Raw genomic sequence first — 25782 nt, 5'->3', positions numbered from 1 at the left:
GATTCCGGCCACCACCATTTCCTGGAACTGGAGAATAAAAAATATATACAACGAAAAAGTGTGAAGGAATAAATAAATTTGACGATGCGCAGCGAAAATCGAGCGAGGATCGACTTCCACTTCCTGCTCCTCTCTCTCTCTCTCTCGCCTCGACATTTGCATGAAAATAACGTCTGCGAGAGAAGAATCGTTATTTTAGAATTCCGTGGGATTAATCCCTTGACCCTCGATCGCAATTTCCAGCACGCTTAATCGAAAGGGGAAATTGATTAACAAATGAACGAACGCTCCGCAGACGGAATAATAATTGATAACCCAGCTTTAATATCGAAAGATTTCGAGATAATGGCTCTTAATCATTTCTTTATTCTTCGTTTCCACCCTTCTCCTTAACGAAATCAATTTTATTCCATTAATCTTAATCTTCGTTAATCGAACCCTCTCTCCCTCTTTTTTTAAGAAATATTCTTCATCGTGAAAGACTTTGATCCAAAATGTTAAATAAGATTTGTTTGAAAACGTTACGAATATTTGAAAATAAAAAATTTAAAATAAAATTTCCATTTCCAAAAATTGTAATTATTCGGTGAAAAAGTTAAAAACTTCTCGAGAATAATATAATAATAATTTTTTTCAAAATTACGAACTAAGAGATTGACGTAGAACCTTCATCGCTAATCGAATTATTATTGGACACAATGCTTTATCCATTATTATTATTTCTCATCGTCGAATATGTTTTACTTGGCCAGCATTGCTTGCCAATCTATCTATCTCTCTCTCTCTCTCGCTTCCGTGTCGATGCTTTCGACGAGAATCTTGATGGATTTGCTCGGTATTTGCAAGGACGAGCAGATATCGAGATGTAACGTCGAGCAACAATGGATCCCTGCTTCCGCGCTATCGTATCCCTTAATGCGTTTCGATTAATATCGATAGTTACTCGAGAAAGGTTGCTTCATCCTTCCAGTGACCGATTGTTATAAAATTTCGAGCGTTGTAAGAAATTTCAGAAATTTTCATCATATAAATTTGTTCCATTCTATTAATATTTAATTTTCGAATATTTAATATGAAGATTGAGAAATAAATGTAAGAATCGAAAGAAAGGAAGGAAGGAATTATAGAAAATTTCGTTGTTGATTCAAATAAATTTGCAATAAAATATATTTCCCGTTCATTTTTATTTTTATCCTCGTTGTTTTATTACAAACGATTTATTTTTTCCTTCCATCAGAAAATACGCGTAAATCCATAAATTCTTTTCCATTAGCTTTCAATGAAACGAATATAAGAATAAATGGCACAAGTTAGAATTGCATTGTTATTCCAATTTAACGAGGAACGTTCATATTTTCCTAGAAATACTGCATCACGTTAAAATTATTGTTGTTGCGACGAACGTTGTTGTTTGAAAACAAAACAAAAAAATTATGTTATTATTTCTAAATGGAGGTTAAAAATTTTTTATACGAATCATGTTTTTAGTTTTTTTTTCTATATCGTAATTGTTTTCGCTTGGAAGCAAAGTGCCCGGTTAATTAACGAAATTAAATCGTCACTATAAACGAGCTCATTGTTCCAATTCCCTGTTGGTTTTCAACAACAGGAAAAAAAAAAAAAGAAGAAAAGAAAGAGGCTGGTGGAATGGAGAAATACGAGTCGAGGGAAAACAATGACAAAGCGCGAACTCTTGTAAATATAGGGTGGAGTTGCGCGAAGGAAAAATGACCAACGCTACGATTGTCCAAGTAAACACTCGCGTAAATATTGAAATATGTTTTCAAACACAAATCTTTATAATTTCATTCTTTTATTTTTTTCTAATTTCTTCCCTTCCTCTCGGATTATTGATATAAATTGTATAAAAAATAAAAATCACGTACGATTAATTTATATATACGCATCACGAAGAAAGACGAAATAATTATATTTTTCTACGAACCGTTTCTGCCGCTTGTTCGAAGCTTGGAATAAGTCGGTAAGGATAGGTCGGTAAACGAGACGATGAACGATTAAAAATTACGGTTTTCTTTATACGACGATATCTCAGGAACCGGAAGACGTATTGTGACGAATGAGAAACCGTTTTAAAGAGCAAGATTTCACGATTCTAATGATCTTTTATTCGTTGTTCGAAAGTTATTATTTTCAAAGTTACAGCGGTTACAAACTTTTCCTAATTTCAATAACAGAATTCAATGGGATTCGAGATAAATGATTGAAAATTACCTTTTCTTTACACGATGATATCTCGAGAACCGGAAGTCGTATCGTGACGAACGAAGATTCGTTTTAAAGGGTAAAGTTCCACGCTTCCAACGATCTTTCATTCGTTGACCGGAAGTCGCTATTTTCGGAATTGCAATGGTTCAAATTTTTTCTAATTTTAATAGAGTTTGATCAAGTTTTAAACGGTTCATATATCACGAGATAGTTTCTTTTCTTACTTTTCACGATTAATAATACATCTGTCAAGATTCTTAATTAAATGAAAAGTTACCTCAAGTCGATAAAGTCTCTTTTCTCCCACGAATGCATATTTAACAATTCTACGAAACTATATACATTCTTTCTCGTCCGATATTTTTACATAATCAAATTCCCGATATTCTCAAGATTCTTTATCCGTCCCTCGAAACGGAATAAACTCGACCCAATTCCAAGGCAAGACGCTTTGAAAACGGTTTGCGAATAATTACCACGGTCACTTGAAACGATTATCCCCGCCGACATCGAGGTTGAAATACAGCTACAGCAGAAACGTGATCACCCTTTGGAAGACGCCAACGACCATTAATATGAATACCGCAGAAAGATCGCCAAAAGAAATTCTTGATCGTTAAAGAGAAAGAGGAGGCTTCTTTTTTTTTTTATCTTGCTTCAAGCAAGATCTCACAGGAGTGGCTCGTGTACACACCTTCTGTCTCTCGACCCGCGCGGGTATCTGGGTCAGCTTAGAAATTTAAAAGAACCATTACTCTACGCGTTTGGCCGAAAACCTGGCCACCCCTGGCCTTTTGAAATATTTTAATCCCCGTTGCAATCTTGCGCCTTCCTTCGTGTGTACACGCCAAACCCTATTCAATCAAAGGCGTCCCTTAAGATCCTTTGTGGCGATCCAAGACTACGGGATAATTACCTGTAGTTTACCGAATCTATCTCTATATGCGAACGTTGGTAAATAAGTTATACAAGGATCCTTTGGACCCTTTCTGTGCACGAGCTTAACGACCTTTCCTTTAATACTTCCGATCGAAAATCGCGTTGAAATTCGAGGTACACCGAAAATCTCGTATAAAGTTGATTGTCTCAGTATTTCATTTTTTTAAAAGGATCTGAAAAAAACAAATTTTTTTAAGTAATAAAAAAAGAGAGAAGAAAAGTTTTCTTAAATAAATTCTTAAATATAAAATGAATTAATATCATAGATGTAATTTTCCTATCATACTTGCCATTACAACATTGTTACATTTTTATCTTCTTACTTCGATAGTCTTTCAATTTTAAACAAACTACCAATCTCTTTAAATTTAATTTAAGAATAACAATTATTTATCCAAAATATCCAGCAAATATCGATTTCAGAGAACAATTAATTTCTTCCATGTAATCTCCTCCGTGTACTCGCAGAGAAGTTCGATCGCTCTACTTCGACCAAGAGAGTGCGAATCCTATCCTCGAATTAAGGCTTGTGTTTATACGCGTTGAAACTTGTCTCTGTCGACCTTCGCGCAGACGCATGCGCGAAACTCGAGAAACTTTGTGCGAAAAGAATCTTCCATCAGCCGTGCCGCGTCTTTATCCTCAGAGTCGGAGAGGAGGGGGGAATATTTTGGGGAAGCGTTAAATTACGTATACGCATGCGTATCTCGGAGAAGTATCGGCGAAGTAGTCGAGCGAAGGACGAGTCGAAGCAACCGTCGAGAAACGTGTACTAATTTCGTCGCTGCAACTTCTCGCAAATTTTATAAATCAAGAGTTTCGTTCTATTGGATCGATCCCTGTGTTTATATCCAATTTAATATGTAAATTATCAGCTTGAAATTCCGTAGAAAGAATCTTTCAAATTTCAGAAAATTTAAGAAACTTTAATTCCGGATTCGTGTTAATTACGGAACTACGTTTTAATTAGGTGGGGGAAGGAAAATTTGTAGATGAATAGGAGGGAGGGAGGAACAGTTGCTAGGGGAAATATCACGTTGTATTATCACGAATATGAATAATGAATACGAGAGAAAAATAATTGAATTCGGTTGTAAAGAATTTTTATAATACTGTTATACGATATGATACTGTTTTCTGTACTCTTTATAACTATTTGCGTTTCACGAAAAGTATAAAATTTTCGAAAAATAATAAATCATGAAAATATATATATATAATTTCGTATAAAACCGATATTTATATATAATTCTTCACAATATTTTTCTCTCTTTTGACGATACAGGCTAGTTTATAAATTTGACGCGGATGCAACAGCGAAATAAAATGGAAATGAAAATTCGTCCCGCAAATACAAATTGAATAATATAAAAGTTATTTTTTTGGTTTATTTGTATCAATTTAATGTAACTTAATCGCAAAACGATTTATAATTTCTCTGGGTAAAGGAAAAGAAACGTTTCCGCAATATTTCTTCACTTCGTTCTCTTTTATACACGCACTCTTTTAAACTCTTTGCACTCGGTTCACTTTTGTAGCAACACGCAATATCCTTATTTCTAGAACTGCTCATATCTGTTCCTGTTCCATTTACGCGACTATAAAGAAAAGTTTTTTCCCACCTCTGGCTAAACTACTTTCATCTAAATCTGTCATCCTTTGTTATATATCCTCGCTTGATAAAACAAAACTAAAAAAGACCTTGGATACCGTCGATTGTAATTTAATAATAATAATAAAAACTATCTTTGAATGTATCTCTGCTCGATAAATTAAACGTTAGGGGAAAAATGAAAGTTCCTAGAAATTATAGTTACTGTAAAATAGTAACTATAAGATAAACGAAATAACAATAAGAAATTTACACGATTTTGTAAAAATGTGTGATCTTTGATTGTGAAAAAGATGATGAAAAAAAAAAAAATTTAATTATCGTGCCAAGAAGCAAAATAAAAGGAGAAAAGCGTTTAAATTGAAAATTCTTTAATTTTGGAGAGATTGAAAATTTTTCTTTTTTTCTACAGAATTATTAATTGTACACGAAAGGTACAATTTATTAAAGATTCTTTTCCAGAAATATTTCTCTTCTTAATTGTGAGAAATTAAATTGAAAGCGGGATAAAGAGGAAGTGTGAAGTTTTTATTATCGAAGACAGCTTTATAGAAGCATAATCTAGAGCAAGGTTTTATTTTTTTTTTTGAAATAACGATTTTATCGAAAGAAGTTCAAAAAAAAAAAAAAAAAATGAAATGAAACTTTTTTTATCGTGAAAATACCGTGTAAAACGTCATGAAATATTTTATGAGAGAGAAAAAAAAAATCATTTTTGAAAATAACGAAAAACGAGGGTAAAACGTTTTCGTTAGAGAAAAATTAATTTCCATCTAATTTTTCAATGTTTTTTTCGCAATAAAAAATTAATCTTTATTAAAGATTCTTCTTCCAATCATTTTTATTATTAATTCCAATCCATAATTACAACTTACAATTTCAATCTCCTCTTGAAAATTATCATTTCAGTTTCTAATCATACACGTAATTTCGACACAATGAGAGATTTCAAGAGAGAAAAGCCAATAAATGGCGGAATTAGAGAGTTTGTTACCGTGTATTGAAACAAAATTTCATATTTGAAATCCACTGGTGAAATTGTTTGAATTATGAATTGGCATCGCACGTTAAGGGGAGAGGGGAGGGGGAGGGAGGGACTTATATTGTACAGCTTTGACCATCTCCAAAAGCACACACCACAATCGTGAAACAAATTCCCTGGAGATGATTTAGTTGACGATTATTGAATATTTCAACAAATGGAGCAATGTCTACCTTCAACTTAACACAATTCAACATTCCAAACAAATTTCGATCCACAATTTGTTATATTTCCTGCAATGAAACGACAAGTTTATCGTGATATTTTGTGTACGAAACATTAAAAAAAAAAAAAAAAAAAAGATATCTTCAGTTATTCAAAAACGAACGAGTGTTATTTTAATTCTTATGAGTTTCGCAAGAGAAAATAATATCGAACATATTTTAAATTCAATTTTTGTGTATCGAGTCTATTTTTAAAAAATTCAAATTTTTGTTATAATTTTTCGAAGACAAAGTTATGCGGAGGGGAAAAATATCGAAACGGCCTGTCAACGTCGAATTTCGCATGCTTTGATACACGTGAAAAAATATTTATTTCGAATTCGCGAAGAACGACTAAAAAAAAAAATGGTCGAGGTACGATTGAAAATTTCGAAGCGAATGCAAATGCGATAAGAAAAAAAAAAAAATTCGTAGAGAATTTTTATCCGCATTCAAGATTTATTTATGCGCGCCATTTCGAAAGATCGTCCATTTCTTTCCATCGAAAGCTTCTTCTTTCGGAATTTTTCGTTTCGCGGCAAATAAACGAGACAATACGAATTTTACAATTTATTAAATAATTTAACGCGTAATTTAATTTTATTGCACGATTGTTATACTCCCCGAGGGAAGTATATAAATTTCGAAGAATAATTAAGCATACGATTAAGTGCGAATAGCTATCGAAGAATTTGATAAATTTGTCGAAGGAACGCGGAATATGTGTGAAGCAATGCGAGATGAAGAAAAAAATTTGCCTCGACATGTACGTTCAGCAAGATATATAATTTGCCTCGACGAGATATACATAAATTAAAATACTTTTCAAAAAAGTGTATATTTGGATAATTAATATTTAACAATATTTATAAAATAGTAATGAAAACAAAGTAGAACGAGAGAAGTGGAAAAAAAAAACTGGTGGATAATTAAAATATTCGTTTAAGCTAATTCTATTTTCTAACCATAACTATTTTCACGAAACGTTTTAAATTAATTAATTTCTGCACCCTCTCTTTCTCTTTTTTTTCCATCGTACAACAGTTTTACATTTCCGTATCAGTAAATTTACAGAAACTCATGTTTCTCTGAAATTCAATTACTAAAATGTATAATCTTGCAATTACGATCTTCTTAATTACAAATTTTTAAAAAAATTATCACGTTTCTAATAATTGCAAAGATTTCTATAATTTTCTATAATTATCTTTTTAAAGAATAATTGGAGAGGTTAAGATTATATCGAAGTACATCGAATGTTAGACTAATTTAGGTAATGTGTCTTTCTCGTTTACTCTCGTTACACCTATTTACCATCCTTGTCAATAGGTTCAGGTTACAACGAGGTCGAGAAATTGAATGGTGAGATAATAATGAATTTTTCTTTTTGAAATAAAAGTCAAGTTATCAGACAAGAATTATAATTATATCGAATTACAAACCTGAAATAAAAACCTGATTAATCTAAGAGAAATAATCTAGGATCTGAATTATTGTATTGTAGGTTATGTCTTTCTCGTTTGCTCTCCTTATAATTAACCAAACAACTCACTGCCTTTGTCAATAGGATCAGATTACACTGACTGATTAAATTGAGCCGAGTTTCTAGAAACTTTAATCAAACAAGAATTATAATTCAATTTGAAAATTTCAAAAAATCTTAAAATTTGAAGAATGATGAAACGATAATGCGTCAAATTACGTACACGTATCTATTCACTTTTCTTGTGGATAAGTTTAAGTCACTCTCACGATGAATTTATCTCTCGCAGAATATGAGATGCTGATGAGTTGCGATATATCACCGTCATTCGGGCAGAAAAAGTGAAATTCAATTACTAAATTCCGAGTCTTTCCAGCAAAACCGAAATCTTTGCAAAAAGGTCTAATCAATTATCGTTAATGCTCATCACGTGACGCAATCACTCGATCCACGACAGGTGCAAAATGTTAGCACAGTTTAATAGTTCGAACGGTTGTGAAAGAGGGCGAACGTTGAAGTTTGACAACATTTCTGAAGGTAGCAGTTTATACGCGCAGTTAAACCGTCGTTTCTACCGGTGGAAGTCGTAACTTCATTGGTTCCGTTGAAATTGTCGGCTTACCCACATCCACATCACAGCGCCATCAACCGCGACAAGAGGAACTTTCGCATAATTCTTACGCCATTGAAGTAGCAAGTATCTCGTCGAAAAGTGAACGTTCGATTATCAGCTACGTTTTATGCGAATTAATCGAGGGATAAAGGCATAACCAAGTTACTTATACCAAGGAATCTAAAATTTAAAAATGTATAAATACTTTTATATAATATATTGTATTATTAATTCTAATTGTCTTTCAATAATAAATTTAAATACGTATTATATTATACTAACACAGCAATTCTAATAATGATAATAAATTGATTATAAATTTGAAAATAATTTTACTCGATCAAAGATATACGAAATTAGAATTCATTTGTAAATAAATTGATTTTATTTGTAAGTTTATTCCACGTATTGCACAACTTTATTTGTACATTTTATCAATTGCATTTACACCGTTGTTCGAATAATGAAAAAAATTGTATACTCCGATTATTTTCAACATCATCACTTTCGATGTAAAGGTATTTCGTATTTTGTAGAACGGAATGTGTGGAATGATTCCGTGATACACGATCTGGAAAAAAAGGGAAGCAATTTCTCTTGGAAAAACAAATAGGAAAGGTATGATGGATATTTTTTCCCCCTCTTTTTTCTTTTTTCTTTTTTACACGCGTTTCTGTTTTCGAGAAAAATTGAAGGTATTAGGTTTGTTTGAAGGTTTATTTATACGAGAAATGTATATATAGGATTTTTTAATGGATTTCGTTAGAGATATTTATTATCGCTTTGGTGAATAACGCATGGAAATAATAACCTATAAACATCATTCTCTGTTAAAAAAAAAAGGTGTTAAAAAATTTATAAAGATAAAAAAAAAAAATATGACATCGTTTGAGTTTGTTTTATCGATATTTTTTCGATGGAAATTTAAATAAAATCATATTTTTTTTTAAACGTTGAAAATATGAAAATAAAAAGGATTATGATTTAATTACCGATATTTTCTTGTTTAAATTCTACAGTTTTGACATTTAAAAAAATCAATTAATAAAATATATATATATCGTTAAAAAGAAGAAAACAATCTCAAAAAAATTTAACGCATTCTATATTATCGACCATTTACCTAAAAAAAAAAAAAACATATTTTATATTCACCATAATTTCATAAAGAAATAACTCGTAATCACTTTTTATCCACAATCTAGATTAAAATCAAATTTTAACTAAATTCCAACTTTCAAATAATTTCTAAAACGAAATAAATCCTTATTGTCCACCATTTGCTCAAACGAAAGAAACTTCGTCTTTCTACCATAATATCTCGACGCATGCGCAAATGAATAGCGATCGGGACGATGTTTAGCACGGACGACCGTACGAAAATCATAGGATGCAACGTGGCGTCGCATATCGCCGTGGAAAATGAGCAGTTTCGCCATGACAACATCCACGATGCAACGTTCGTATTTCACGGTTTATACGTCGTAAATTATTCCCGCCGCATTATCCCCATTTTTCATTGTTCGCCGTAGGACTCGATCTACTTTAGCCCGCGTAATCGGGATTCTATTAAGCCTTGATTTATGCCGGTATAGAGCCACACGCCATGCTCGTGCTCGCCCGGACAAATGTTATTACTAAATGGACTTCCGATATAGCGTGCCGTGTATACAGGTACACGATAGTGTTTACAGTCTATTCGACTTTATATCTATTATTTCGGTCTTTATATTTATTTCCTAAATTTTGAAAGGATAACATTACGATTAATCTTTCTGTTGATACGATAGAATTGCGTGTTTATCGATTATCGATATGTTATTGATAATTTTAAATACATCGATAATATCCTTAATATGTAGAAATGATTAGAATTCCTTTTTTTTTTTTTTTATTTAAAATTAAAGGACGTGAAAATGTTATCTTTAGTAAGTTGCAATAAAAATAAATAAAAATGCAGCATGTCACGTTTCTTATATTTTTGTAACGCGCCGAAGCGTTATTTTACCGAGAAGAGGAGGAAAAATTTTGATAAAAAAGAAACTTTTGTCAATTTTGTTCTTTTTGAAAGAACAGAATAATATTCTGATATTTTCAGATTGAAAATTTGAAAAATTAAAGAACAAGATAATTATAAAGATAAAAAAAATAAAATTACTGGTATCATTCGACAAGTTTTTAATTTTTCATTTTTTAATTTTCTTTACTACTAATATTTTAATGTCGTGATAATTATTTATATGCAGCTTATATCACTTCAGCGCAATAATTTTTAATAAAAAAAATTCTCCATGTAATAGTAATAAAATTAAAATTTAAAGATGCAGTTCAAAAATGATGATTATCCAAATTTCATATATAATTATCACTTACAAACGACTAATTTAAACTAAAATTAAAATTAAACTAGAACTTGAAATAAAATTTGATTATCTACAAATATTCTCAATATATGTTTTAATATTCACTATCCCGATCTAATAAAAAAAAAAAACCTGTTCATCCTTTTTCCGTTAAAATATTCAATTTCAATCTCTTTCCATTAAAATAAAATTGACTTTGTTAATTTATCGCCAGCCATGCAAGATTGAATATTAAATTTATTAAACGTATCCACGTACATCTCGATAACGAGTAAAAATAAAAACTCGCGTCATAGTGAAAATAAATGTATCGAAATAATGAAAATGTCGCAATCCGTTAATGATGAATAAAACAAGATCGAGAAAAAGTTATCGACTGTCGATATGTTACCGATATCTTGATTATTTTTTATCTTTCTTTTTTTTTTACAACACGAAATTATTATCAGAAATATTAAAAATATGATCTGTGTAGCGAGCAATAAAAATAAAATAAAATTTATCGAAAAAAACTTGTAATCAATCTCTATTCGTATTATTGATATTTCGAAATATATCGAAAATTGAATAAAATATCATCAAAATTATCTACAAATAATTCTTACGCAATATCTTATAATTAAAATTTCGAACGAGAAAAAATTCCAATTATTTTCCTCTCTTATCGATATCTTAACGATATTATCGATATTTATCCATAACGATATCGATAATCAAGAGGACACCTTTTGTTTCATCGTCGCGATTTTATTTTATTTTTTTCCGCGTCCTGTCCAAAAGTGTTATCTCGATCGTGTTTTCGCGATTAAAGGGGAAGTGAGAAAGAGAGAGAGGGAGGGAGAGAGGGGAAAAAAATGTAAATTACAAAGCAACTCGATTGCACGTGTAACCCTTCAACCCCCCTCTCCCTTCCCCTCCCTCCATACTAGTCGCGGTTGATGTGAATACGTGCTGATTCCATTGTCGTGTTAAAAATTGAACTTTTTTCCCATTCTTTTCTTTTTTCTTTTTTCTCTCTTCTCCTTTTTGCACATTCCATGAATCGTACGATTCGTTTCCAACCATACGAAAAAAAAAAAAAAAAAAAAAAACGGTATAGTTTCGAAGGGAAATGGAAAGAAGTTGTATCTCGTGATGTATGTGTATGATATTTTATGGGGGGGGGGAGGAAGGGGAAGATTTTAAATTTAAATCGCGTGACGCGGGTACGTCCGTTTAGGCGGAAAGGTTTAAATTTAAATTATAAAAGCGAGGATGTCAAGGAGTGTTTTATCGTTTTCCTGGAGGAAAAGGGAAAATATATTCGTGAATTTGTAATGCGATTCCTTGGTTTTCCTTACAGTGTGAGTTACAGGGTGGAGGAAAAGGTAGCACTGGAGAGATAGCACTCGTGCTCGCACAGTATTTGCGTGAAATATTTATATATCGTTGTTTTCTTGATCGATTTAATGCCACTTTACTTAAATTTCAGGTTTATAAACAGTTTTCAAAACCGAAGAACTTTTTTCCGATTAAATTTCTTACTTGGGGATATTTTTGTGAAATTATTCTATTAAATTTGCACGAAATATATATATTAATAAGTAAATAAAAATTTATAGACAATTAAAAATACAACTCCAAGAAAATCTTTGTCCTATTAATTAATTAAACCTTTGGTTAAATTTTTACAATTTATACATTCGAATCAATCGAATTCGTCTATTCCTTATTCAATTTCTTTAAAAGTATCAAGACTTCTTCAAAAACACTTCAAAATTGTCAAATAAAATAAAAATTTAATCGTCCTCGAACGATCTTTCCTTTTAGAATAACGTCCGATTCAAAACAAATTCAAACGCATGCGCATCGCTGGACAGAGTTAACGGCCACGATTTTCACGCGATTCTATTCTCAGAACAACAGGATCGCGCGGCAACCTCGCAAAAACTGTTTAGGATGAAGTTTATCTAACGTCGTCCAGCATAAGTCTCTCTCTTTCTGTTTCTCACTTCACACTTGACACGAAAACAGTAATACTTTACTGGTAAATATTCTAATATCGAGCATGGATCGTTGGTTCCACGATTGTAATTCGATATAAACACAGGAACGACAGAGGTTAGGAACGCGAGGATTTATTGCAGTTTCTCCCTTCCTCCCTCCTTCCCCCTCTCCGCGCAAAATCCCGAGCACAAAGGCTTTAACCTCGATTCAACGGTAGATAGTTCGTTTCTGCCGAGTCGCGGAATAATTTCGTTATACACGGTCGGTCGCCGAAGTTTTCACATGTAAATTCGAATGATAAGTTGTTAAACAACGATGATAATTCTGTTTCGAAATGAAATGTTGTCGAGTGTGTAGATGTGTTACAGTTGTGTGTATGTATATAAATATATATATATAATTCGTGGCACGAAATGAAGAGAGATGCAAGAATAATCGATTAAATCGACTCTGTATCGAATATCGTACATTAAATTTTGTAAAACTATTCTTTCAAAAATATTCCCATTCCCATTAGATTATCAGAAAATTATTCTCTATTCCGAGAATGAGAAAAATTCTACGAGCCATGGGAAAAGCAACTCGAAAATTCGAAAACTCGCCAATAATCTCGACTTTAATCTCACGATTTAGGCTACACGCGATGCACGTAGACGTTTCGACGATAAATCACAAGTTCGACAAGCGTGTCCCTTCTTTTTCTTTTTACTTTCTCGCCTCCTCTCAAAGAAAGTTTCAGCAAAGAGACAGAGAGAGAGAGAGGAGGGGAGGGAGAAGTGATCCGATACGCGACAGTTGCGAGCGACACGTTGTCGGACAAGGAAGGTTTTTCTAGGCGAGAGCAGGTCTCGAGAAGCCGGCAACGTTGGCGGAAGGGAGGGGAGGAGAGGAGGGTGGCGCGCAAAAAACAGCGCAAAGAAGAGTCGAGCAATTCTATGGAGAGGTATTTGCACTGTGCACAGTGGAAAATCCTAGGAGGCGATCTCTCAGCTGGACGGTTTAGTTTGCCACGACGAGCTTTAGCAACTCTGGCAAGACGAACTCCGTGCGATCCCCGTGTGTGTATAAGAAAGGGGAGAAGCTTTTAGGAGTTTGTACCGTTTGTTTGCTTCTAATTTATTACGCGGTTCTCGGTATCCCTCCTCCGATTATCCGATAAATTCGAGCAAATGTTGAACGAAGATGTTAAAGATGGATCGATTCGGTCGTTAATTTATAAGATTGCGTAGATATTTATGTGGAAATGAGATTTGGACAGAGATTCGCTTTCGTTCTTTGATATGCTTCTTCGCATACCGTTCGCATTCGATCATTCTGAAAATTATTGTACGTTTAATTATAATTCGATGCATTCCTCTAATATTTATCATAAAATTCGAGCTTTTAAGAAAATCTTTTACGCTTTATTATAGATTTATTATAATACACTGATTAATGTATATGGTGAAAATTTACCCTTCTATTTTCGTAAAACAGATGACAAACATTCATCTTTCAATTTTTTTTTCTTCTAAAAGTATTGAAATTTTACACGTATTAGAGACTCACGATATATTAATATATTGATATATATACGTAATATAATACGTAATATATTAATACGTTAAAATAGTAAAAAAAACATTATCAAAAAATAAATTTCAGTGAAATTATATATTTTAGCAAATTCCGTGTATAATAAAATGATGAATAAATACGATTCTTATGAACGTATCACATCGCAGTAAATTATTTTTCGGTGAAATTTATAAAAATGTGAAAAAAAAATAAAAAAATCTTGCACGAAAATGCAAAATACCCTGGTCATAGATAACCGAAATAGAATTTGAAGGAAAAATATAGAAGTGACATTGAGGGGATATTGTTAAAATGCATGAGATCGCGGATTAGATCAATGCGCGATTGATAACAAAGGATGAGAGATTTGATGGAAGAAATCGATATGTAGATGGCGGTACTTGTTCCCTAAATGGCGAAAAAAATGGAAATTTCCTGTTCCAGTTAATCTTTCCAGGCTATTGCCATTTCACGAGAAAATTTACGTGAAGTTTGTTATAATGAGGTTAAAAAATGTCGTGTAATTTTTTTTTTTTTTTTCATATACAATGGCGGGTATGCAAAATATAATTAAAAAACAATTCTTAATTTATATTTATAAGCAAAAGATAGTAAAAAAATTTTTTTTTTCAAATTAAAATATTTTATTGGAGAAAAAAATTTTCATGTACCCGTCTCGTTGATATTTATTCGAAATTATTTATACTTATGTAAAAGAATTTACATAAATGTACGGATAAAAATAGAATTAATTTTCCAAATTTTTCTACATTTATAAGTCTCTCGACATTAATTCCTTTTACTTACCGTTAGTTTTTATCCGTATGCGGTCAAGAAGATTAAGTATTAAGCATAAGAAGAAGAGAACGCGTATAATCCTAAATTAAAAATTTAAAAATTACAAATTTATCTTCTCGAACGATGAAAAATTAATAAATCTCTCGCGAACAGAAGTTTCGTATCAAAACGGAATTATCGTCGATTGAATTTGACGATAGAATTTATTGATAAATACTTCTGCTAGTGACAATATTTTGCAATTAATTTTTCCATCGTTCGAATATCTTCGTTCCAATATTTCTCTCTTCGCGAAACGAACTTTCGACCAGTTGGTTATTCCACGATTTTTTCGAAAAAAATGAGTTGAAAATTCGCCCGATCGTTAAGTAGGAGAAATTACTCGGAGGGCAGAAACGAGATAGTAATTACACGGGCAGCGATAATTTATCGGCCGCACCAGACCGCATTTGGTATTCGTATCAAAGCGTAAACCACGGCTAATTTGGCTACGTTCAATGTGATTACGTTGCCGGGAATCAGAGAGGTTGCGATACAAATTATATCTTGCTTGGACCAGGACCTAACGCCGCCTGTTCAATGGCCGGCTGACAATTGATAATGCACCGATAAGGGAAAACAGTTTGACCAACGGTGCTTTTCATGCTTCTACATCACGTTTAATAGCGATCGTTATAAACGTCGCGAATTATCTCTGCACATTTTCCCACTCCCCCCCTTTCTTTTGAGCGTAGAAAAATTTGGGCCATGAAATCTCGATTAATACGGTACGATCGTGTTTACAAATTGAAAAATTCCGGATAACGTTTTTTGCAAAGAATTTATCTCGCGATTAAAGGAATGTACAAAAATTTTCAAAAAAATGTCAAGATATGGGTTATAGAGTATAATAAATATTTTCTTTTTTCTTTTGTACTTTATCAATCTTCTCTTTGTCTTCCTACAATATTTTCTTCATTCTTAATTTTCCTTATCATTTTTTATTTTCCTCCCTTCTTTTATCAATTTTTCTTTCTCTTTTCTTTTATCAATTTCTCTTCCTCTTTTCCTTCATCAATTCTTCTTTCTCCTTTCCTTTATCAATTCCTCTTCCTCTTTTCCTTCGTCAATTCTTCTTCCTCCTTTCCTTTATCAATTCTTCTTCCTCCTTTCTTTTATCAATTCTTCTTCCTCCTTTCTTTTATCAATTCCTCCTCCTCCTTTCTTTTATCAATTCCTCTTCCTCCTTTTATTTATCAATTTCTCCTCCTCCTTTCCTTTATCAATTCCTCTTCCTCCTTTTATTTATCAATTCCTCTTCCTCCTTTTATTTATCAATTCCTCTTCCTCCTTTTCTTTATCAATTCCTCTTCCTCCTTTTATTTATCAATTCCTCTTCCTCCTTTTCTTTATCAATTCCTCTTCCTCCTTTTCTTTATCAATTCCTCTTTCTCCCTTCCTTTATCAATTCCTCTTCCTCCTTTTATTTATCAATTCCTCTTTCTCCCTTCCTTTATCAATTCCTCTTCCTCCTTTCCTTTATCCTTTATTTCTTTTCCTCTTTTCTTTCATCAATTCCTCTTCCTCTCTTCCTCTCTTCCTCAATTATTTATCAATTGTTCTTTTCTCTTTGTCAATTCTTTTTTCTTCTCTCCTTTCCTCAGAATTTTAAAATGAATTATGAAAATAATATATAAAAATAACATAATACGATTTAAAAAGAAATTATGAAATCGCATTATTTCATCTCTGAAATCCTCTTTGTCAATCTTCTCTTTGTCTTCCTTCAATATTTTCTTCATTCTTATTCTTTCTTACTTCATTTTTCATCTTCCTCCCTTCCTTGATCAATTCCTTTTCTTTCTTTCCTTTATCAATTCCTCTTTCTCTCTTCCTCTCTTCCTCTTTTCCTTAATTGATTATCAATTATCTGTTCTTTCTTCTTTTATCAATTCTTTTTCCTTCTTTGTTTTATTACTTTCTTTTCTCTCAGAAATATATTATCATATTTTTATCAATCTTCTCTTTATCTTTCTTCAATATTTTCTTCATTCTTTCTTCCTTCTTTCTTCTTTCTTCCTTATCATTTTTTATCTTCCTCTCTGTCTTTACCAATTTTTTTTTCTTTTCTCATTTATCAATTCCTCTTCTTCCCTTCTTTTATCAATTCCTTTTCCTCCTTTCCTTTATCAATTCCTCTTCCTTTATCCTTTATTCCTTTTCCTTTTTTTTTAATAATTCCTCTTCCTTCTTTCCTTCATCAATTCCTGTTCCTCTCTTCCTCAATTGTCTATTCTTTCGTCTTTTGTCAATTCTTTTCCACAAATATCAAATTTTAAAATGAATTGTAATATAGTATGATTTAAAAAAAAATTGTGGAATCGTGTTATTTCATTTTTGAAGTCCTCTTTATTAATCTTTTCCTTGTCTTTCTTCTATATTTTCTTCATTCTTATTCTTCCTTATCACTTTTCATCTTTCTCTCTTCCCTTATCAATTCCTTTTCCTCTTTTCATTTATCAATTCCTCTTCCTCCCTTCCTTATTCTTTATTCCTTTTCCTTTTTTCCTTCATCAATTCCTCTTCCTTTCTTCCTCTCTTCCTCAATTGTTTATCAATTACCTGTTCTTTCTTGTCAATTCTTTTTCCTTCTCTCTTTGATCACTTTCTTTCCTCAAATATCGAATTTAAAACGAATTGTAATATAGTATGATTTAAAAAAAAATTGTGGAACCGTGTTATTTCATCCTTGAAATCCTCTTCATCAATCTTTTTTTTGTCTTCCTTCAATATTTTCTTCATTCTTATTCTTTCTTATCATTTTTCATCTTCCTCTCTGTCTTTACCAATTTCTTTTTCTTTTCTCATTTATCAATTCCTCTTCCTCCCTTCTTTTATCATCTCCTTTCCTTTATCAATTCTTCTTCCTCCTTTCCTTTATCAATTTCTCTTCCTCCCTTCCTTTATCCTTTTCCTTTTTTCCTTTATTAATTCCTCTTCCTTCTTTTCTTCATCAATTCCTCTTCCTCTCTTTCTTCCTCAATTATTTATCAATTGCTTGTTCTTTCTTGTCAATTCTTTTTCCTTCTCTCTTTCATCACTTTCTTTCCCTCAAATATCGAATTTTAAAACGAATTGTAACATACGATTTAAAAAAAAAGAATTGTGGAATCGCGTTATTTCATCCTTGAAATCCTCTTATCTCTTTACTTTTCTCGTTCCAAAGATAACAAGAATCTAGTTATACATCGTGGAAATTAACGATGACAACGGTAGCTGTTGTTCAGGAGAATTAAGCCGCAGTTCAATGAGATAAAGAGGGTCCCAGAGTGAGAGACCGTGCGACAATTTATCCGGAGTAAACAGGAAGTCAGTCGCTTTCTGTTTCCAACTTGTTCGAGCGAGAATGTAACAAGTTTCGTAAACTCGCGTTTTACATTGCGGCTTAATTACTCGTACAACACTGTCCCCGTTACACGGATTACTATTTGGCCAATTTCGTATCGTGAATTGTAATATTTTGTTCGTTGTTAATGATTCATTCGGGATCCGTTTCCGCTCCGTATATCGACCGCGATTAAACGATTTACTGGACCGTTATAGACTTTTGTTCGATTTTGATTTAACACCACGGCCATTGCGATGATATATTTTGAGCGCGCGAAATCATTTTGAATATTAATGTAACGCGTTATATTACGCGTTACGTTGCGTCGTGTATTGCGACGCAAAGTTTGAAATAGAAATTAAACTTTTCGCGTAAAAACCAAGGGAAGAGAAATTAAAAATTTTTTCATCAAAGTTCGTTGAGAAAATAAAGAAAATTATGCCACTGAAGTCACATTTTGATTCATCCTCGTACCTCGATCGGTAACCGAGATATAACCGTCACAGTGTAAGACAGTAGTGAAGATTAGGAATGGACCGACAATTCGATGGCCCATATCTTTTCCTGGAAATAATTTGCTACGAATCGCGTCTTCCACTTGTTTGAGGCTTGAAATAAGTCGGTAAGAATAGGCGTGTAAGCGAGAGTTACGAACAAGCGAGGACAGAAGTAATAAACGATTAAAAATTACAATTTCCTTTACACGACGATATCTCAGGAACCGGAAGTCGTATCGTGACGAACGAAGAACCGTTTTAAAGGGTAAAGTTCCACGCTTCCAACGATCTTTCACTCGTTGACCGGAAGTTATTATTTTCAAAGTTACAGCGGTTCAAACTTTTCCTAATTTCAATAATAGAATTGAATCGGATTCGAGGCAAATGATTGAAAATTATCTTTTCTTTACACGATGATATCTCGAGAACCGGAAGTCGTATCGTGACGAACGAGGAACCGTTTTAAAGGGTAAAGTTCCATGCTTCCAACGATCTTTCATTCGTCGACCGGAAGTTATTATTTTCAAAGTTACAGCGGTTCAAACTTTTCCTAATTTCAATAATAGAATTGAATCGGATTCGAGGCAAATGATTGAAAATTATCTTTTCTTTACACGATGATATCTCGAGAACCGGAAGTCGTATCGTGACGAACGAGGAACGGTTTTAAAGGGTAAAGTTCCACGCTTCCAACGATCTTTCATTCGTCGACCGGAAGCGAGTATTTTCAGAGTTATAACGATTCGAAGTTTTCTTAATTTTAATAGAGTTTTAAAGTATATACGCGATACAATCTTCGTCGTGTTATTTTAACTCGACGAGATACTTTTTCAATTTTTTGGATATTTAGAGAAAATTCATAGAAATGTTCGATAGAAAATAGGTTAAGAAATTTTTAATAAGCAGAGATACGAAACGAGTGGCCAGTTTCCAGAACGCAATATCGCACACGCGCGGAAACACGATTTTCGCGAGAATGAAACTCTTCGGCAGTAGTAAAACGTATGATCTGACCTCCTTTCAGTAGTTACGTGCATATGGCTCAGACAAGTACATCGGTTTATTCGTATACGAAAATGAAGACGCGAACCGGTTTCTCCCGGTATAAAATGGCACTGAACCTATTCCAAATTTCGTTTTACAAGACATTTAAATCTTCTTTATTTCGTTTCCGGACGATAAAAATTTGAACACGATGATTCAACCAATAACTTTTCCAAAATTTATCTTATATACTTAAATTTGATGTTATATACAAATTCAAATTATGATTTACAATTATGAAATTTTTTGTTAATTGCAAAGAAAAATATATTGACAAATAATTAACTTTTCTTTAGATTCACTTCAAGTTCGATTCATCAACAAACCAATATTAAAAAAAATGGACAATAAAACAAAACACATTACATTCCTCCAATTAATTCTCGTAACTCCTCAGAAAATTCAACTTTCCTCCATTTCATAATTCTCGCCCCGACGAAATTCGAAAAATCGTCTCGAAACGCGGACCCTGACGCAATTCTCCCTTTCAGCAGTTAAACGCTCTCTCCGAGCGTAAAAAAATTAGCCACGTAACTCGAGCCCAGCTTTTTCTTTTATTTTTAATCTCACAACCGAACCGGGAGGATCGAGACGACGCGGTTGCTTGCCCGTAGAAATTACCATTAAAATACGGAAAGCGTAACGACTTGGCCGTACGAGGGAGTCGCGCGATGGTTTTAAACCGGGGAACGAGGTGGTGGGGGAAGCGAGAAACGAGAGAGAATGGATAGTGTCAGCGTCGACCAATCCACGTTGCGCCCGCCGGGGATAAACTTTCAATTGCCGGTAACTTTGTAACAAGGATAAATTGGATATTTCGTTACCTACTTGCACTTTTCACTCCCGCGTCTTGATATTCCGTCCAACTGACCGGAAACACAAATTTAATACGAGGAAAGGGGGGGAGGCATGACGTGGATTGAAATATCGGAACGAATCGGTTTCGATCTTGGAAAAACAAGTGGGACGAAATGGAAATGCGCCGTGTTTCTAGATTAAAACGGTACGCGTAAATTTGATAAATAAATTTCTTCTTTCCGAGTTTTCGAATTAATTATAAATTCTATGTTGGATATTTTTCGAATTAAAAACGTACGACTAAATTTAAGAAAAAATTCGATTGATGCAGCCAGAAACTAGAATATCTTTTATTAAAAATCGATAATTATTTTACATATTAAAATTTATGTAATTTCGACAAGTGCAGTTGAAGAAAAAAAAAAGTGATTCGAAACTACGATGATAAATAATCGTTATATTTTTCAAATATTATTTCGAGAAAATATTGAAAACTTCTCGATTCGGTGGACAGCGGTAAGTTTGGGTAAGTGGATATCGAAGAAACGGTGTATCGCGTATAAAAATCGATATCCGCGGTTGTCCACGCGGCTCCCGTGGCTTCTCCTTCGCCTCGCAAAGTAATGAAAACGCCGATACGTTTCATACGTAAAAATTCCTAGATATAGTTATATTTACTCACCGCTCGAGGAACGTTTTCACCGACAATTATTACCCGAGTTGTTTTGTAATACATAACTGAATATCCATCTCGTATTAAACGAGAAGCAAAAAAAAAAAAAGTATTTCATCATCCTTCTCGAACATTCTAAAAGAATATTTGAAAAATATTCGAAACTCGATCTAATATAAATATCCTTTTTTTTTTAATTATAAAGATAAAGTTCAATTTATCGAGAAAAAAATATCGATAATTCGGGAATAACAAATAATCTAATAAATCTCTCCCTCTCTCTAATAAATAAAATTCGAGAGGAATATTTTTCATTTAAATATAAAAAGATTCGTTTCAACTATCGGAGGAAGGAGGGAGGGCGTTAATAAAAACGTGAACGCCATATTCGCCGAAGGATCGACCAATTTTTTTCCTACGTATATACGTGTATATACCAAGCACGAATGATAAGCATCTGAAATGGCGTAGCGAAGGATCAAGAGTTGTTTGTGTTTCAGTGACCTCTAGGAATGCGCGCGGAATTTTCAGAGCGAGTAGATGCATGGCAGGATCGTGGTACGTGCGTGTCGTAATTTTAAAGATGCGTTCAGAATCCCGTGGCAGAAAGATGTGGAAAAGTGGGATAGGCAAGAGTTTTGAAATTTCTGAAAGGTTGAGAAAAATAAAACGTGGAAAATTTCTAATAATGCGCGAAAAATTTCTTTACCGATCGTATCGCGAGCTTAAAATATTCAAAATGTATTAAATATTCTTTTAAGAAACTATCTTGATGATTTATTTTATTTTATTTATTACATAAATGATTACAATTAAATTGAAAGTAAATTAAAAAAAAATGATTTATTTTATTTTATTTATTATATAAATGATTACAATTAAATTGAAGGTAAATTAAAAAAAATGATTTATTTTATTTTATTTATTATACAAATGATTACAATTAAATTGAAAATAAATTAAAAAAAAATGATTTATTTTATTTTATTTATTATACAAATGATTACAATTAAATTGAAGGTAAATAGGTAAAAAAAATAAAAAAAAATATTATTTTAACAATTTCCTCGTCTTAAAATTAAAATACAATATCACCGATGCGATAATACGAATTAATTATAAAAAAAAGAAATCGAAACTATCTTAATGATTTATTTTATTTTATTTATTATATAAATGATTACATTGATTATATTGAAAGTAAATTAAAAAAAAATGATTTATTTTATTTTATTTATTATACAAATGATTAAATTGAAGGTAAATAGGTAAAAAAAATAAAAAAAAAAACATTATTTTAACAATTTTCTCGTTTTAAAATTAAAATACAATATCACCGATGCGATAATACGAATTAATTATAAAAAAAGAAATCGAAACTAACTATCTTAATGATTTATTTTATTTTATTTATTATATAAATGATTACAATTAAATTGAAAGTAATAAAAAAAATAAAAAAATATATTATTTTAACAATTTTCTCGTCTTAAAATTAAAATACAATATCACCGATGCGATAATACGAATTAATTATAAAAAAAGAAATCGAAAAGAATTTCGTTAAAACCAGCTTTCCCTCCCCCTAATTAAATCCTCTGATAATGGCAAAGACTTTTCGAACTGCTTATACAAACCTTAATCCCAACGCGGCGAACGCCGTGTACAACTTTAAAGCTGCGCCGAATAACACTGTTCGCAACCTCTATATTGTTTCCACCGAGTGTCCTCAACTAAACCCAGTGTCCTCAAACTGTAATCCCTTCCTTTTCAACGCTCGGTATTTCCACGAGTGCGCGAAGATGTTGGAGGCGGTGATGGTGGGGGGAGGGGGGGAACGAGCTACCTTTCACCCGATCCCGACAAAATAACTCAATCTCGAAAGCAATCTGAGCAAGTAAGCAAATGCTTAATTAACCGGGTGCTACCTATTACAACGTGGTTTGCTTCCGTGTTTAAAGATTAGCGACGCGATCAAATTTGACACGCTCGTGTTCTCTACGCGTTATAATATCCGATATCCGCGGTAATTGCCTTATTTTTCTCCTTGTCGATCAAAAATAAGGATAAGAATACCGTATAGATATCAATTAAAAGAGAATAAAAGTACTGTGTTTCGAATTTTATTGGGAAAAAGTAGGAGGATATTTTTGATTAATGAAGAAATAAAAAAAAAAAAATTTAAAAACGATTAAAACTTTTCTTCCTTCCCACAAGAATTATAACGTATTTTTATCGCCGCTAAATATTCCATATTCCCGTGAGTAATTTATCTTTCAACGAATGTCTTAAGGGATCACTTTCAAGAACGAATCGGGAACACCGAACGTGAAAACCGTGCCCGTAATTCACACTGTACCTCTAAACGACCCGACTATACACCATTCTCGTATCGCCATTGTCGAACCGAGCACAGTAGAGACGAGGCGAAATCTCAAGAGATGGCTAGCCCTCTGGTGTAGCTCGTCTTTAATCCACAGATACGAGATGGTAAATAGTTGAAGACAGAACTTTTGTGGGGAACCGTAACGAAACGAAGCCTATTATCGCTGGATGAATGGCGGGAGCCAAGGTTTTTTTGCAGGGATGCGTCGTCGCGACGCCGTCGTCGCGACACCGGAATTGGTGAACACCGAGGAAAGCTGAATCACCGTTTTCCATCATGCGAACCGAGTATTAATTGCCCGTGACAATCGCGATTTAGTCAGTCTTAATTGATAATAGCTAATGCCGAATAAATGGGAACCGGTACGAGCAATTAAATCAACCAATCGTGTGCGAATCAATCGTAGCTCCATTTGCCACTCTCGTGTATCCTCGTTTAGAAACGTGATCGAATTTATCTATTAATATATTCCAAGATGTTGATATATTCGTGAATAATTTTTAAAAGATTGATTCTAAACGCCGAAACAAGCATAAAAGTTGATATGTAAAAATGGCGGTCGAGTCTTATTTATTAAGTTATGAGCGTTTTACTTTTCCGCTAAAAACGCCTGTAAGGCAAATGACGCCAACAGTACCGTATTACAATGGCGTTTAACTAGGACCGGAATCAACGAAAATTTTAAAAACGATCGATAATGTATCATCGCATTATTTTAGATTAATTATTTTGAATTTGATCATTTAGATCTAAAAAAAAAATATAAATTTCTATTATAAATAGTGAAAAAGAATTTTTCCGTTATTGAAATGAATATAATGAAACGAAATGTGAAATAAAATTTTGATACTTCAAACTTGTGAAATAAGTTGTGAAATAAAATTTATGATATTTATATAAAAAAAAAAAAAATTCCTAAAAATGTTTAAAATGGCATATAGTTTCTTCTTTTGATTTCATTTTTATTATTTTTTTTTTTATCATGATTTCGAAATGTATAGATATATGCAATTTATGATAGAATTGAACAAGCAGTATAACCAATGATTTTTCGTACGGAATAAAATACAAACATAAAATTGAATTTTCCATGAACAAAGGAAAAGAAAAATTTTATGGAAAAATACGCTGGAACTGAATTTAAGTAAATACTAGTTCGACAAATTTTAAAAATCTATCTATCTTGAAAATAAAATCTAGTTTTGAAAGAATGTATGTTATATTGGAATAAAATATATTCTATCTTTTATAAATTGATTTTTAATAAAATCTATATGGATAAATTAAAAAATAATAAAAAAAGAAAGAAAAAATAAAAAAAAAGATAAATATAATCATATATCGAGATATTTCGATGAAAATATAGAGAAATATGAAATTTTCTCTACGAAATTAAATAAGCAAAGAATGATAAAAGATTTACAAGATTTATTCGAGAGGTTAAGTTAAATTAGATTTTATTCTCATTGCATCATTAAAGATAATTTATTTACTTACTTTCGGCGTGTCAAAAACCAACAAAAAGTGCAATAAAAAAACTCACTCTGACTATGGTATCATATAACGTGAGATCAACGCGAACAAAAAGAACGATTTTGCAACCAGTTCCATTTTCTCATTCGATCGTTTCATCGAGAATACACAACGCGCGAGGGAAAAATATATTTTTACGCTACGAGAACGCGAAAACCGTGAGAGAAAAATACGCCACGTTAATCCATGTGATTTTTCTCCTCTACTCTCCTCGATCGACACACGCTCCAGTGAAAATGATACGCAGATCCGGTGAAAATGCTCGGAAAAACTCGATTGCCTTAAAGTTCCGTAAACACGGTGATGTAAACATCAAGAAAGAACGAAATTTCGTTAAACATTTCGTAAAAACGACGGAAAAAGCGACGCTTCTCGTTTCTTTTTTCTTTACAAGAGAGATACTGGCGCCCTCTATCGCGCCAGCTTCTTTAGACGCACTAAATATTAATACTCGAGAATTACTTCGAGAACTAAGTTAACAGACTGAACGATTAAATGTTTCTATCTAGGTGGCATTGCTGTTGTCTTTTTTTACTTCGATACAAGATTGAAAACCGGACCAGAACTGAAATTATTTATCAACTTTACGAAAACGCTTTTTTAACGAGATAAGAAAAAGACCTAATAAATCCATTTTTATTAATTTTCTGTTTTTTGTGAAA

The 25782-nt window shown here is 32.4% G+C and overlaps 1 protein-coding gene and 1 long non-coding RNA gene across 6 annotated transcripts in view; both read right to left on the bottom strand.

Annotated features, from left to right (window-relative positions):
• The window catches only part of LOC725750, an 83959-nt gene that overhangs the window by 56634 nt on the left and 1543 nt on the right, over nt 1-25782 (bottom strand). The window lies entirely within an intron of this gene.
• LOC113219073 lies at nt 1152-8381 on the bottom strand. Of its 2 annotated transcripts, XR_003305583.1 has the most exons (4): nt 7729-8370; nt 7465-7634; nt 3143-3338; nt 1152-3080 (listed from the first exon to the last, which is right to left on the bottom strand). It is a non-coding gene; the product is annotated as an uncharacterized LOC113219073 (long non-coding RNA). The 2 variants fall into 2 exon arrangements; XR_003305582.1 differs by having other exon boundaries at nt 1152-3338; nt 7729-8381.

The sequence above is a fragment of the Apis mellifera genome, linkage group LG11, assembly GCF_003254395.2.
Source record: "Apis mellifera strain DH4 linkage group LG11, Amel_HAv3.1, whole genome shotgun sequence".
Taxonomy (NCBI): Eukaryota; Metazoa; Arthropoda; class Insecta; order Hymenoptera; family Apidae; genus Apis; species Apis mellifera.
The sequence above is the reverse complement of the archived record's forward strand: the minus strand, read 5'-3'. Positions and strand labels throughout refer to the sequence as shown.